This window comes from Callithrix jacchus, chromosome 12 (genome assembly GCF_049354715.1).
Source record: "Callithrix jacchus isolate 240 chromosome 12, calJac240_pri, whole genome shotgun sequence".
Classification (NCBI taxonomy): Eukaryota; Metazoa; Chordata; class Mammalia; order Primates; family Cebidae; genus Callithrix; species Callithrix jacchus.
This window is the reverse complement of record NC_133513.1, coordinates 38,099,154-38,105,153: the sequence shown is the minus strand read 5'-3', so window position 1 is coordinate 38,105,153 and position 6,000 is coordinate 38,099,154. Positions and strand designations below refer to the sequence as shown.

The 6,000-nt window shown below is 39.7% G+C and overlaps 1 protein-coding gene across 1 annotated transcript in view; it reads right to left on the bottom strand.

Moving 5' to 3' along the window:
- Positions 1 to 3,256: 3,256 nt before the first annotated feature.
- Positions 3,257 to 6,000, bottom strand: part of LOC103791130 (serine-rich coiled-coil domain-containing protein 2) — a 60,373-nt gene continuing 57,629 nt past the window's right edge. Inside the window, 1 exon segment of the mRNA XM_078345293.1 lies at positions 3,257 to 4,648. The gene's annotated coding sequence lies outside the window, so the exon portion shown is untranslated.

The window sequence follows — 6,000 nt, the reverse complement described above, 5'->3', positions numbered from 1 at the left end:
GAAAGGAAGAGGCCAGGCTCTCCACACAGAAAACAGCGCGAACTTCCCGAGGCTCCACTCCAGTGCCCACTCCTCCCAGTGTGCAGGCCTGTTGGAGGCTCTTTGATGACTCCTTTATACTCAGCCACCTTATTCCTCTCTCTAAATGAGTACATCCAACTGCTGTTAGAATAAGGATGCTGCTTCCTACTATGAGGAACAGTTTTGGGAAAACAGCACTCAGAGTCCCCTCAGAGGCCTATCTAAGGGTTTCTGGCAAAAGGGGTCATTGTCCAAGGCTCCAGCTGCTTGACCATTCAACCTTTGATGGCTGAAGGTGAGACAACACACACCAGATTATTAGAAAACATGTATCAAAACAAATTGAGCCGGGTGCGCTGGCTCATGCCTGTAATCCCAGCACTTTTTAAAGGCTGAGGCAGGTGGGTTGCCTGAGGTCAGGAGTTTGAGACCAGCCTGGCCAACAGAGTGAAACCCTGTCTCTACTAAAAATAGAAAAAATACAAAACACTACATGGGCATGGTGGCAGGTGACTAAATCCTAGCTACTAGGGAGCCTGAGACAAGAGAATCTCCCAAACGTGGGAAGTGGAGGTTGGTGAGCCAAGATTCACCACTGAACTCCAGCTTGGGCTACAAGAGAGAAATTCTCAAACAAAACAAAACAAATCAAAGTGAATCAAAATAAGGAGAGGGGTAAAGACAACTTTCAAGGCCTTTTACCAGTTTGCACAGGAGAGGGAGGCCACTGGTAAAAAGAAACTTGGCCCTTTGGCCAGCAAGTTGACCTTCTGGGTTCCCTTCCCCTGAGCCCAATCCTAAGCCAACCAGTTTAAGGTTTGAAAACATAACTTTTCTCAGTTTGGAGGATACATCTGAGGAAAGTGTCCCATAGTATAGAGACAAAATTACCTCTCTGTAAGACAGGACAGAAGAGGAGAAAGAAAAAGATATTTTTTCGAAGGAGTCCCAGGGGTTCAGGATGGATTTCAAAAAGGTACAGATGGAAGATGGATGGGCAGGGGAGCAGGCACACCTGGTTTCCTTCTCTTCCTAGCAGATATACCCTGGGTATGTGAGGAAGAGGTATTCCCTCTTCTGTCCTTGCATCCCTGAGTCCCAGCAACCTTGGCAGGTGCCACCCAGAGGTGCCAAAGCAGCTTGTATTCATGAAGCAGGGAGGGCCTAGGGAATAGCAATTACCCACTCTCACCCATGTCTCTAGCGCACCTACTCTCAGCAGCCTTGGAGTTAACTAGACCTCATTTATGCAACGGATACTACTCACCCATGAAAAGGAACAAAATAATGGATGCAACTGAGACCATTATTCTAAGTTAAGTAACTGAGGAGTAGAAAAGCAAACATCTTAGGTTCTCACTCCTAAGTGGGAACTAAGCTATGAGGGTGCAAAGGCATAAGAATGATACAATGGGTTCTGGGGCCTTGGGGGAAAGGGCAGGAGGTGGATGACGGATAAAACAATACACATTGGGTAGTGTACACTGCTCAGGTGATGAGTGCACCAAAATCTCAAAAGTCACCACTGAAGAACGAGAAAGCAGAAACTGTTTTCTACATATGTTCCAAATAATATTAAATGTTCAGTTTTTCTTCAAAAACAAGCCAGCACTAGTACCAAGTGTTAGAAATAAAAAACATTAAAATTATTTCAATTATTCATTTTGAAATAAGAACTATATATTTTTTTGTGGTGGTGAGTTTGTTGTGGTGTAACCAAACACGTGTTACCCCAAAAACTACTTAAATAAAAAAATAGAAAAAAATTAAAAGTCTACGATAGAGAAAGAGGTCTCATCAATCTGTAAGTCATATTTCTGACAGCATGCCAAATAGATTTGTGTATTTGCATGTTGTGTATACAATATTTCTCTACTATAGAGAGCTCTAATTCATTGGCTTAAAGAAAAATACAAGTACGTTGTTTGTCAACCATTTTATCAATAAAAAGACTAGCCAAATGCTTTTTCACATTTATGTGACTTAAGTAAAACCTTTTATAAATAAGCTGGCTTTTGAATTATTGAGAAAGTATTAGAAATGCTGTGAAAATTCCTAGCATCGTTCTTTGCATTTGTTGATCACGTGATTTCATGCTTATTCCTGCAGAATACGATGAAGATTTGTTATAAGGGTTATAAAACTATACAACCCGGCCCAAGACAGAATGGTCTTTGCTTGTGTAATTTTTGATAAAAAAGACATGGAATAATTTGGCTTAATGAAAACATCTACATTCTGAGTTATTGTTAAAATACCCTTATATTTAACCTTAAGAAAAGTATTTAAATAGGGTGGGCACAGTGGCTCATGCCTCTAATTTGGGAGTACATCAGGAGGCCGAGGGGGGTTGATCACTTGAAGACAGAAGTTTGAGACCAGCCTGGCCAACATGGTGAAATACTGTCTCTCCTAAAAATACAGAAAAAATTAGCCTGTGTGGTGAGCACCTGTAGTCCCAGCTACTTGGGAAGCTGAGGCAAGAGAATTACTTGAACCCAGGAGGTGGAGGTGGCAGTGAACCCAGATTGCACCACTGCACTCCAGCCTGGGCAATAAAAGCAAAACTGTCTCAAACAGAAAAGAAAATTACTTAAACACCTGAAATTCACAGCTATAAAAATGGTTAACAGGGAATTTACTTTAAATAATGACTTTCACTGTTTTCATCATCTAGATAAAACATTAATCTAATAAATGGTTATAAACAAACTTGTCATATGATTTGGTATCTAAGGTTATTAACAGATATGAAGTAGCTGGATAATTTCCAACTCAAAAAATGTAGGAAAACATTTTTTAAATGTTCTTATTAGGAGGTCAATATCTTTGTCTAATTCAAAGCTTTTATAAAAGTTATGTATAAAATGAGGTAATAGGAACCAGGAAATAAGAGAAGAAACTTAAAGATATAAAAAAGTATTTTTGATAAAGGTGAAAAAAAGCAATTTTATATAAGAAGGAATCTTGTGTGGTAAATTTTTTGTCCTAAAATAAAATGACCAGGTTGTTCAAGAAAGAAAATATTTAGGCAAAACAGAAAGTCTAAGCATGTTGTGAATCATCTATGTAAATTGATAATAAGATTAGTTATGGAAACTTCACCTTTTTTTTTTTTTTTTTTTTAGAAAACAGAGTGATATAATTTAGTTGAATATGAGTAAGAAGAAAATCCTAATAGTCTTTCCAGAGGTGGGTCTTTTATATTAACAAAATTACACAAATACAAATTATAATTGGTTAAAACAAGACTTTATTTAAAATATTTAGTCATTTACTCATGAGATAGAGTTTCACTCTGTCACCCTGGACTACACTGGTGCAATCCTGGTTCACTGCAACCTTTGCCTCCTGGGTTCCAGGAATTCCATCACAACTTTGCTCAAGTTTCTCTCCTTTCCCCAGCTCCTGGACTCTGCTCTGCCTTCAGTCTGAGCCAACATACAAACCCCGTTTATGCCCATCCTAAGAACAGGCTGACTTCTGGCTGAAACATTCCCTGAGCTTGAATCTGATTTTGCCATTCTCCACTCTTCCTCCCACCTTCCTTCTAATCTTGCTTGCTCCTCCATAAAAAACACAGCCCTTTTCTGCCTTTTATGAGATGCTTGCAGATCTGATGCCTGGTGATTTCCCCATTGTAATACTCCTTTAGAATAAAGTCACGTCTTACCTACATCAGAATTTATTTGACAATATCTAGAAACAGCCTCAGGACAATAACAATTATTCCCTCAAAGAGGACATCACAACCCCCCTATTCTCAACTCTGATCATGTCTGCCTATGCATTCCCAGCTTTCAAGAGCTCTGTAGCTTCTCTCAGTATAAAGACCCCGTCTATGGCTGCTGCAAGCAGGCTGGGACACCTGAAGGGGAGGACCCTCAGGAAGAAAAGATTGTGCTATTAATGAACTCTTTTGACATGTCTGAATACGAATACTGCAATTTGGGGAAAAAAATGTTTTTAAAAAAACAAAAAAGTTATCTTTTAAAATCTAAAAAATTTAAATCATTGTTTTAAAAGCCTTACACAAGCCGGGTGCCCCTGTAATCCCAGCTACTTAAAACATTTAATTAAGGAGGGAGGCCAAGGCAGGAGAATGGCTTGGACCCAGGAGGTGGAAATTGCATTGAGCTGAGATCACACCACAGCCCCCTAGCCTGGCAACAGAGACTCATCTGAAAACAAAACAAAAAAAGCCTGACACCATTCACAGCTATCAGCCGACACACTAAGCAAGCATCTGTGAGTGGGCAGAAGGAGCCTACGCTTTGGAGTGGTTTCTATAACTCTGTTTACATTAAAAGAAACAGAAGGGTGAAGACTGTGTTGTTGCCCTGACAGGGTCTCATTCCTTATTATAAAGGGCAATCTTAGTTGTCTTTGAGTTAACTTAAATTGAGGTATTTCTTCTTTTGAAAATACAAACTTCTCTAGTTATTTAGCAGGAGAGGTGGTATTTTCCTGTCTTTTTTGGTGAGGGGTTCAGATGTTACAAGACCCCTCATTTCTTCCTTCAGGAGAGGATGGCCTTGGTGCGCTGAAGAGTAGTTACATCATCAACGCTCAAAGACCTGGTGATGCCAGTATAGAACACTTCGTATTGTTCCATCCTTGATAAAGCCTAAGAATGTCAAATAGAAAAGAGGTACAATTTTAAAAAGGGTTCCATCCTTTTAACAATCACCACTGATGGGAAGCCACACATGCAGATCCTTTAGCTAGTTCAGCTACAGCTACTTTGGCTGAGGTTTACACGCCCCCTTCTGGCAGCTTACTTAGGCCATCTCCTTTCAGGGCTAGAATTAGATTGTGGGAGCAAAGGGGAGCTTGCTTTATTAAGTTACTTAAAAATTGGGCTCCCCAGAATGTCACTGTATTGTGACAGGCTTCTAACAGTATTATCTGTTACCTGTGCACTTGTGCCTTAAAAATAATGAAAGCACAGTTTTGCAAAAAGTTAGTTTATTAACCTATTCACATTCTACCCAATCTATAAGTTATTATATACTCACAGAAAATTGTAACCGGGCAGGCATGTGCTGAATTGTATTGAAATGTCATCAAAGTCTAATGATTAGGCGTCAAAAGGCACTACTTTTATGCTTATGGTAGAAAATTGTATTATTTTAAAATACTTCCACGATGCCACAGAACATGCCTATTTTAAATGTTCATCCTTGTCAGCTGTAATTTTGCTGTGTACTTACCAAAAGTCACAAACCATAAATATTACTTTGTTCCATCAAAGTTATCATTTTCAGTAAAATCCTATGTACTTCCTGCAGCCAGTACTTGAGACACGCATGCCTCATACTGTCTAAGTGCATGTCTCTTGGCTTAGGCACTAATGGTTTCTCTAACATGCCCATGGGACTGACTGCACTGTGGAATACACAGTAGAAAATGATAGAAATTTGAAAACCGGTAACAAAAAGTGGTCAAGAGTGGTAAGTGCATTACGTATGAAGACATCATTAGAAATACAATGGCAGGTCGGGCGCAGTGGCTCAAGCCTGAATTCCGAGCACTTTGGGTGGATCACGAGGTGGGTGGATCATGAGGTCAAAAGATCGAGACCATCCTGGTCAACATGGTGAAACCCCGTCTCTACTAAAAATACAAAAAATTAGCTGGGCGTGGGGGTGTGTGCCTGTAATCCCAGCTACTCAGGAGGCTGAGGCAGGAGAATTGCCTGAACCCAGGAGGCAGAGGTTGCGGTGAGCCGAGATCGCGCCATTGCACTCCAGCCTGGGTAACAAGAGCGAAACTCCGTCTCAAAAAAAAAAAAAAAAAAAAAAAAAAGAAATACAATGGCAAGAAATCATTTCTGTATATTATTTGCAAGGGCAAAGGTTCAAAACGTTCAAATTCATTAAGAATAAATTTAATTTGATTAAAACATGCTGAATTACGGCCACAAAAGAGATAACATCTATAATTTCCCAAAAATGTGAATCCTTAGAAAAACCATAA